Genomic DNA, 9,824 nt, shown 5'->3' with positions numbered 1-9,824 from the left:
TGTTCAGTGCTTTACTGGTTTACAAAATAGCATTTTTCCTAGAAAAAAACAGGTTCTCCTCCTGTCTGTTGTTAGCAGATTTAGGGCCCCTTTACGTACTTTGAAGAGCTATGGCAGCTAAAGAGTTAACTGTTTTGCAGAGAGAATTAGCAACCTTTTTATGACTCCTGAGATAGCTTATAGTAAATGAATAGAGGTGGTAACTTTCAGACCAGCACCAAGTATTTCTATTATTTGACCACTTCCCCCCACCATGAAAGGGATAATTGAAAGTTGAGGGATAGCAGAGTTGAGGGTTACAGTCTTCTTAATGCCAAGATATAAAGTAGACTTCTGAGTGTTTATTTCCCCGAGTGTCTCGTTGGAAAAGCAGATGTAGATCCTCTAATGGCTCACAGGTGTACAAAGGATTATCTGGTAGAACTTTAGGCTGTGGAATGGAGGGTCTATGACTTTTTTCAGGTGTCCAAGACTTCAGCCGAGTGTGATGAATCCATGAGTCAATTCCCACCACCTTAAGTGCTGTTAGGGTAGAGAGAAAAACAGAAAATGGTCCTTCCCAAGATAGGCCTAGAGATGGAGAGTCTGAGGGGAGAGATAACAAGTACCAAGTCTCCGGGGCAGGACAGAAATACTGAGAAGGCCGCCAGTGTCCAGAAGATTAACTTCCTGGACCTCCATGGTCAGCTTTACCTGGGGCTCTGTGAGGGTGACGGCTCATGCTGGCACTTGCCCCAGGCACCCTCAATCCTGCCACTGGGTCATCTGGTTAGATACCTCAGGCCCTGAGAACCTTCATCCCCCAGGACAGAGTGCTTTCCAGTGATTCCCTTGGCAGAGTGGGCATGGACAAGGTGGTGGTCCATTCCTCTGGGGACAATTTCTTATATAATGTCCCTTCAGACCACACTGGTAACAAGTTCTGCCAGACTGGCGGCTAACCCGAGCCTTTCCCTCATTTGAGCCCCTGGGGTCTGTTTGCCTGAAAGCCATGACTAAGGCCGTAGCCTCTCTCCGATCTCACCTGTTCCTTTCAGCCTGCTCCTCCTGGTCTCTATAAAACACCAAGGTTGCCTGGTTCAGCAGTTATTCTAGACTCTGCTCTGGCCCGAGACAGCTTCTGAAAGCTTCCTCATGATATCTGCTGCTGACTGAGCAATAAACTTGTGCTTTAGTACTAACTGACCCTCTATGGAATCCAGTGACAGGGGTGTGTACTTTCTTAAGGCCTCCCGCAATTGTTCAAGGAAAGCTGTTGGGTTTTCTTCCTTCTGCTTTGGGGGCTAGGTTTTCCACTTGGCAGAGGATAATTTGGCCATGCTGTTTGACAGAGAAAAATGAGCCGCTTCTTCCTTAAAGACTGTGTGTCAAATTGGTCCCAATTTTCCTGTATACACATTAATGGAGACTTGAGCTTACAAAGAGAAGCAGCCAGGTGAAATCAAACTCAAGGGATGCCAGTACCCCTGGTTAGAGAAATTATAGCCACTTCGACCTAAGGCGTCCCCTTAAGTAAAAAGGGTACTGAAATGAAACATCTTATAGTCAGTACCCTGAAATTTCTTATGCCCAAGATGCATGAGATCCCTTATCAGAAGGCCTCCCACGTACTGGATTCCAATCACGACCTACCAGTGTCATAGGACCCACGCTCAACGTCTGCATGACCTTCAATGACCACCATAGGGGCATGAAGGGACTGCTGGGTTGAGTGGTTGGTGCCAACAACTCCTTGAACCAGGCCAGTGGGGCTCAGGAGATGGACACCAATATTCCCCAGCAAAAGTCCAATTTTAGCAGGCCAATTTATAAAACTGCTGTAACTTCTAGAGAGGAGCCATTAGAGCACACAGTTCAAAGAAAACAGGCCAGACGTAGCTGAGGCTGGAACAATACCCTCAAGACCTAGGTCTCCTCTCCCCCCTAACCCATTTTCCATTGTAATGCCCTTACGAATTCGAGGCCTGCCATTCACTATTTGGCCCTGGAAACAGTTTATGATCTTTTCTAGATTTCTGCCAGGGAAAGACAGCCAATCCTAAGGCAAGACAAATTATATACCATACACAAAGTCCCAAAGCCTTCAGCTTCTGAATTTCCCCCAACAGATTTCCCCAAATCAACACCGACTCCACTGGGGATTTGAATCAGCAACCCTACACCTGCAAGCCCTACACCTTAACTAACTGTGCATGCAGGTCACTTGCATTAAGGTAAGGTAAGAAAGCTTTCTTAAGCTGTATTTTGAATGAGAATGCTGCACCTTGAGGTGGTGTGGCCTGTCAAAAGCCAGGTAAGGGATGACAGCCAGCAGCCTCTTCCTTTCCCTCAGCCGCGCCAAAACGAAAAAAGCCACTTTGAGTTTAAAAGCTGCATTTCCAGCCACTTCTGGGCTGCTATGAATTCCCTTGCCCCTGGCTTTCGAGCCTCATGTTGTCCCCTCGGAACCACGTGTGCACCTGGGCCACTTCCCAAGCTGCTACCCACACAGGGACCCATGGCCAGCAGGCGAACACCCTGGGGAACTTTTTTACACTGCTGCCTGGAACCAGGGATGCTGGAAAGGCCTGCCAGGACCATGTGCCAGGCTGCCATGTTCCTCAATCCCCTGCAGGCTTGGGCTGTATCTTGCCCCTCCCCAGCCAACCACTGCAAGTGTCCGGTTCTGCCCCCGGGGCTGAGCTGTTCCCGGCCAGCAAGAAGCAAGAGGGCCGGGGGAGTGTTTGCCCTTTCCACCCCACAGGCTCCTGCACGTTTTGGTCCCAGAGATAATACCTGAAGGATAGAGAAGGAGCAGAAAGCAGGGAGACTGAGCTTGGAGGAAAAACTGCACTTTAAATTCTGGCTGGCCCACACTGCTGCAGCTCGGTGCAGCTAAAGAGACAGGATTTTTTTTTTTTTTTAAAAGCAAGACAGAGAGAAAGAGAGACAGAGAGGTGTTTGACGTATTTCACCCCTCTGGCATGCTTCCTTGCACTGGCTCCTGGCTGTCCCTGGCTCCCAACTGTCTCCTTCTGGCTGGCTCACCAAAATGTTGTGTTGGGGTTCCGGGAGCCCTTGGTTCCCCTGAGAGGACGTTTCTCCAGGTTCTTGGTCTATTACTCCCCAAGAATGGGAAAGGAGACCACAGCGCAGTGCGCAGTAAATGCTGGACTAAAAAGTGTTTGTAGAAAGTGATTTATTTAAATAGAAGGAGAAACAGGAGGAGAAAGAAACAACTCTCATAGCGAGAAAAGGAAAAGCCACTCTCACACTGAGTGAGAAGGGTTGCCAGAGGAAGAAAACCAGAGAAGGAAAACTCCCCTCACACTGAGAGAATCCAGAAAGAGGGAATCCAGGAGAGGAAAGACGGCTTCCACACTGGGTGGAAGGGGACAGAGAAAGGGAGATGGAGTTTAGGAGGGGAAGAGAGCTTTCCATGAAAGAGTGTGGAAGGGGACCCTAGAGGGGAAATCCAGGAGGGGAGAGAGAGCTCCCACCCTGTGGGAAGGGATTCCAGAGAGCTGGAAATCCAGTGTGGGTGAAGGAGCAGGGGAATTTATCCTGGGAAAAATTCCCACCTTCCCAAGTTCCTCTGGCCAATGAAAAGAGTTCCTTTAAACTTCCGCTGGGGTGATTGACTCTTTAAGAGTTTCTTCCCACACCTGTGAAATTTAAACATAAACATTAAATCTCCCAAATGGAAAGAGACGGGAGGGGGCATAGCTCTGGGAAGTTCTTGCCCTTAAAACTAAGTCCCCTCGTGGATCCGGTAAGAGAACACATTCCCTCAAAACCACATTAAGTAAGAAATACAGAAAAGGCTCACTATGCAATGAAAAGCACTGGGATACATGGCTAGCCCTGTGCAGAAAAATTAACACTGCAACCCTGCTTGATAAATGAAAGATTTTAACAGGAGACTTCAAATATTAAAATACTAAGAGACAAACTATCAAACACCTTTCTCAACATAGGCTTCTGCAAACCATTTAGATAATTTGGAACCCAAAAGAAATACAAGAATAACAAAAAGTCACAAGTCTGGCCTAAGAAACCAAGACTTGCAGTGCAGCAAAGAAACTGCCAACACAGTAAACACATAGCCTACGTGATGGGAGAAATGTTTCCAAACCAAGCATCCGACCAAGTTCTAATGGTCAGAATCTACAAGATCTTACATAAATTAAGAAGCAGACAGATAATCCAAGTGGTCTACACAGCCTTTGAAGTTTATTTAGGGCCCATTAGTACTTTAGCTCATGTGGGTGAGGTTTGCAGGAACATAAATGCAGACTGCTAGAACTGACAGTTGTCCTCTGACTAGGGCTGTTTTAATTGCTCCCTCTGTTAAGGTGGGCATCAGCTCGGTTTGGTCCAGTATTGCTTTCTGCTGTAACAAGGGTAGTACTGAGTTCAATGTCTCACAACTGTAGCATTCCCTCTCCGCAGTGGAAATCCTCTCCACACCGTGCCTCTGCTGCTGCATTATGGACAGGTGCCTTTGGCAGTTCAAGACTATATTTTCTACCTTTTCCGCGTGTCTTTCAGTGATATAAAGCTAAAACCAGGTACTGTGAGTTCTCACCTGAGTTTTGGTTCTTCCAAAGGTGTCTTTTATTGTGCAGATAACTGTTAAACTGGTGTCCTTGTTGTGGGGATAACCTGTGGAGCCTTCTTATATTGCTATCTTGCTCCACCAATCCCTGGAATTGGTTTTAAATCTATAAATCAATTTCGGAAGAAAGGACCCCTTAAGTGTATTTAGGTCTACTCTAGTCATTCTGAAATGTTTTCTTCTTTTCAAGTATAGTTAGTGCTAAACTTATGACCATGGTTGGGACCGCGGACTGGTCGTAACACGATTTGGTCGTAAGTTGAGTAGGCTATATGTACAGTTGAAATGGTGCACGCGGAGATGGTAGTGCTGCCGGAAGCTGGTCCGCACTGTCGTATGCCCAGCTGGGCAACGTTTGCGTTGCCAGACGCGGAGCAGTTGTGGCTAGCGATTGTGGTCGTAAAGTCGAATGGTCGTAAGTTGCATAGGTGCTAAGTCGATCAATACCGGTATGTTTAATTTCTATTCTTAGTGAAGAATTTCTGTGAAAAAAGTACAACATTTTTTCTCTAAGTATGATGCTAGCTGTAGGTTTCTCATAAATGCCATTCAGCATGTTGAGGAGAGCAAAATGACCTGCTGACCAGTGAACAGGCCCCAGAGACAAAAACCCCTGAGGAATTTTGAAGGGAACAAAGACCATCTGGTGACTACCAAACAGCCCAACTGGAGGCAAAACTTCTTATCTGGGGAAAATTGGAAGTAATTAAACTTCCCTAGTACCTTCAGTCAGCATCTGGTTCCAGGCCTTTCAACTTTTATAAGTAAAATTTCTACACATCTCTGGAATGCCATATTTTGGAAACTGAGATCAGCAGAGGGCAGCGCACCCAGACTCCCTGAGGAAGCAAGGAGCTCCAGGAACTAAGCAAGCCTTGGTCTGAGGGACTGTCCTCAAGTCACAGGGCAGAGGAGGCTCATGCAGTGTCAGCAGTGAAGGTTTTCAGGGAACAGCCTGACCAGGAAGACAGGAGCCCCCCAAGAGGCCCCAGAGCAGCACTGAAGACCTGCCTATAGGTCTCCATTGCCCATCTCCTGTCCACGCTCCCGCCTGCTACCCTAGCCAGAGTCATCATGCCTCTTAAGCAGAAGAGTCCACACTGTAAGCCTGATAGAGGCCTTGAAGCCCAAGGAGAGGCCCTGGGCCTGGTGGGTATATGGATCTCACAGGAGAGGAGCAGGAGGTTACCTCTTCCTCCTCCCTGGACAGGTGTCTGCTGCTGGGTCAGCAAGTCCTTCCCAGAGTTCTCAAAGAGGCTTTCCTCCTCCACTTCCATCTACTACCCTCTATGGAGCCAATTCAATGAGGGCTCCAGCAGTCAAGAGACGAAGGGCCAGCACCTCAGCTGACCCAGCTTACCTTTGTTCCAAGAAGCATTGGAAAGGAAGGTGGCTGAGTTCGTTCATTTCCTGCCCCACAAATACCGAGTCATAGAGCTGATCACAAAGGCAGAAATGCTGAAGAATGTCATCAAAAATTACAAGAACTACTTTCCTGTGATATTCAGCAAAGCCTCTTAGAGCATGTAGCTGATCTTTGGCATTGACAAGAAGGAGGTAGACCCCACTGGCCAATCCTACATTCTTGTCACTCCTATTGGCCTCTCAAGCAATAGCACACTGGGTGATGGTCATAGCATGCCCAAGGCTGCCCTTCTGATCATTGTCCTGGGTGTAATCTTAACCAAGGACAAATGGCACCCCTGAAGGGGTTATCTGGGAAGCTCTGGGTGTGCTTGAGGTGTATGCTGCAAGGGAGCCCAATCTCTGGGGAGCCTAGGAAGCTGCTCATCCGATTTGGTGCAGGAAAACTACCTGGAATACTGGCAGGCAGTGAGCCCATGCTATGAGTTCCTGTGGGGTTCAAAGGCCCATGCTGACACCAGCTATGTGAAAGTCCTAGATTTGGTCACAGTCAATACAAGAGATCCCATTTACTACCCATCCCTATATGAAGAGGCTTTGAGAAAGGGGCAAGAGAGTTGGAGCACAAGTTGCAGTCAGGGCCAATGTTTGTGGAACCAGGGCCACATCCAGCACTTTCCCTGCCCCATGTGACATGAGACCCATTCTTCATTCTCTGAAGAGAGCAGTTAGCATTCTCAGTGGAACTGAACACACTGTAAACCATGTCTGGGTTCCTGGTCTACTGGGTGATTTGGAGATTTATCTTTGCTCCCTTTGAAAATTGTTCAAATATTTCTTTTAATGGTTAATGAATTCACCATCCAAGTTAACAAATGACAGTAGTCATACATATTGCTGTTTATATTAGGAGTAAGATTCTTGCTTTTGATTCACATGTGGAAATCAAGCTGCAGACATAAAGCTTGCACAAATGAATGCCAGCAGTTATGCCAATAGGAAAAGGCTACCTGGGGGCCAGGTATGTTCAACATGGTTGCTCCATCTTCCCTTTACTTTGTCAACCAAATGTACAGTAATGAACAGATAATATGGCGCCAGTCAGGTAGAGAACCATCTGCTTAATAAAAGATTGGGGTGCGATGGCCAGCTTTTTGCATGCTATGCAAACATCACACCTGGTCCAACCAATCTCTCGGGCTCTGTGTAAATCAGACATTGCCTCCTCAAGATATTCTTGTAAATCAGACATTGCCTCCTCAAGATATTCTTGTAAATCAGACATTGCCTCCTCAAGATATTCTATAAAACCCTGTGCATTTCACCATGAAACTGGAAGACTCACTCAGGGCATGTGCCCCTCTCTTTCTGCAGGAGAGAGAGCTATTCTCTTTTCTTTCTTTTGCCTATTAATACTCCACTCTTAAACTCACTGTATGTCCATATCCATGATTTCCCTGGTGTGACACAATGAACCTTGGGTGTTACCCCAGACAAATGATGTCAACTTCAGCATTCTTTCTAATTTCAATTCAATTTTGTTGTTTCAAGACAGTCATAGTTCAAGGGTCAGCAAACTACAGCCTGCAGTCAAAATTTGGCCCACCACTTATTTTTTGCAAAAAAGGACAGAGTCTTCTTACACAGAGGTAAAGGGATCAAAGCAACAAGAATAGCTGACTATCCTAAATATATATGCACTCAATACAGAGCACCCAGATGCATGAAACAAGTTCTTAGAGACCTACAAAGAGACTTAGACTCCCCACACAGTAATAGTGGGAGACTTTAACACCCCACTGTCAATATTAGATCAATGACACAGAAAATTAATAAGGATATTCAAGACTTGAACTCAGCTCTGGACCATGTGGATTTAATAGACATATACAGAACTATCCATCCCAAATCAACAGAATATACATACTTCTCACCACCACATAATACTTATTCTAAAATCAACCACATAATCAGAAGTAAGATACTTCAGCAAACACAAAAGAACAAATTCTAACAAACAGTCTCTCAGAACACAGTGCACTCAAATTAGAACTCAGGATGAAGAAACTCGCTCAAAACCACATAACTACATGGAAACTGAACAACCTGCTCCTGAATGACTACTGGGTAAGTAACAAAATTAAGGCAGAAATAAAGAAGTTATTTGAAACCAATGAGAATGAAGAGACAATGTACCAGATTCTCTGGGACATAGCTAAAGCAGTGTTTACAGAGAAATTATACAGCATTAAATGCCCACAGGAGAAAGCAGGAAAGATCTAAAATCAACACCCTAACATCACAAAAGAACTAGAGGCTGGGAGGAGGATCCAAGATGGACGATTAAGAGCAGCTCAGGATTGCAACTCCCAGAAAAAGTGCAGAGGGTGAGTGGACACCGGATTTCCAGACGGATTTTTACTGCCCGCAGGCCAGAAGATTACCAGGCGGAGGAGCCCCATGGATCGCCAGCGTGGCCATTTTGGCCAGCAGGGTGGGTCTCCCCACAAAATACACAGGTCTGGCTGCCGTTTTAGCTGGTGATTGGAGCTCCTGGAAGACACAGTCGCCCATTCAACTGATAAAAAGGGGACTGAAACAGGGAGCCAGGCCAGGAGATTCCCGGGCAAAAAGGCACCACGTCCCCACTGCGGCTGTTTCAGCCAGCTCAACGGGTCTCTGCACAAAATCTCACACAAATCCAAATGCCTTTTCAACTGGCAACTGGAATGCTTGGGAGACAGTCACCTGGTCCTGAGGCAGGGAGCCAGATGATCAGGCTTGGCCAGGCCCAACCCCACAAAAAACAGCAATCTGAAACACTCTGGATTGAGAGTTTCACAGCAAGCACAGCTGAACCCAGGATGGTCCAGCTCTGTGGGGGAAGGGCGTATGCAATTACCAAGGTGGTCCACCGCTACTGAGGTAGTCCGCCATTGCTCAGGCAGCCCACCATTGTCAAGGCAGTCCACCATTACAGACAGAGTCCGCCATTACAGAGGTGGGCCGCCATTGCTGAAGACAGTTCTAACTATGCCCCTATAAACAGCACTGCAGGGAAATACACATGGCAGCTGGGTGGAGCCCACAGTAGCTCAGCAAAGCCTCCGCAGGCAGACTAACTAGGCTGCCTCCTTGCTGAGCAGGGCAGCCCTGAAAAAAGGCAGCAGCATGACAAACTTATAAGTAAAGTCCTAACTCCCAGGACAGAGTACCTGGTAGAGAAAAAAAAAAAAAAGGCATATATGAGCTGCAGCAGACTTAAACATATCTGCCCAGCAGCTCTGAATGGAACAATAGAGCTCACAGCTCAGCACCTGAGCCCCTATAAAGGACAGTCTCCTCAAGCAGCTCCCTGACCTCAATATATCCAAAGTGTCACCTCATAAAGCAGAGCTCAGACTGACATCTGGTGTGTATCCTTCTGGGACAAAGATAGCAGCAGAAGAAACTGGCAGCAACCATTCCTGTTCTGCAGCTGATCCCCAGGCAAGCAGGGCCTGGAGTGGACCCTGACAGTCTTACAGCAGAAGGTCCTGACTGTTAGAAGGAAAACTAAGAAACAGAAAGAAATAACTACATCATCAACAAGCTAGATGTCCACTCAGAGACCCCATCTGAAAGTCAACTACAAAGACAAGTAGATAAATCTACAAAGATGGGAAGAAACCAGTGAAAAAACGATGAAAACACCCAAAACCATAATGCCTCTCCCTCCTCCAAGGGATCAAAACTCCTCGCCAGCAAGGGAACAAGGCTGGATGGAAAATGAGTCTGATGAATTGACAGAAACAGGCTTCAGAAGGTGGGTAATAAGAAACTTTTCTAAGCTAAAAGAACACGTTCTAACCCAACGCAAAGA

General features: G+C 46.6%; 1 pseudogene; it reads left to right on the top strand.

The window, feature by feature from the left end:
• Nucleotides 1-5,671: 5,671 nt before the first annotated feature.
• Nucleotides 5,672-6,655, top strand: LOC108293382 (annotated as a pseudogene).
• The last annotated feature ends 3,169 nt before the right edge of the window (nt 6,656-9,824 follow it).

This window comes from Cebus imitator, unplaced genomic scaffold (assembly GCF_001604975.1).
Source record: "Cebus imitator isolate Cc_AM_T3 unplaced genomic scaffold, Cebus_imitator-1.0 Scaffold536, whole genome shotgun sequence".
Classification (NCBI taxonomy): Eukaryota; Metazoa; Chordata; class Mammalia; order Primates; family Cebidae; genus Cebus; species Cebus imitator.
The sequence above is the reverse complement of the archived record's forward strand: the minus strand, read 5'-3'. Positions and strand labels throughout refer to the sequence as shown.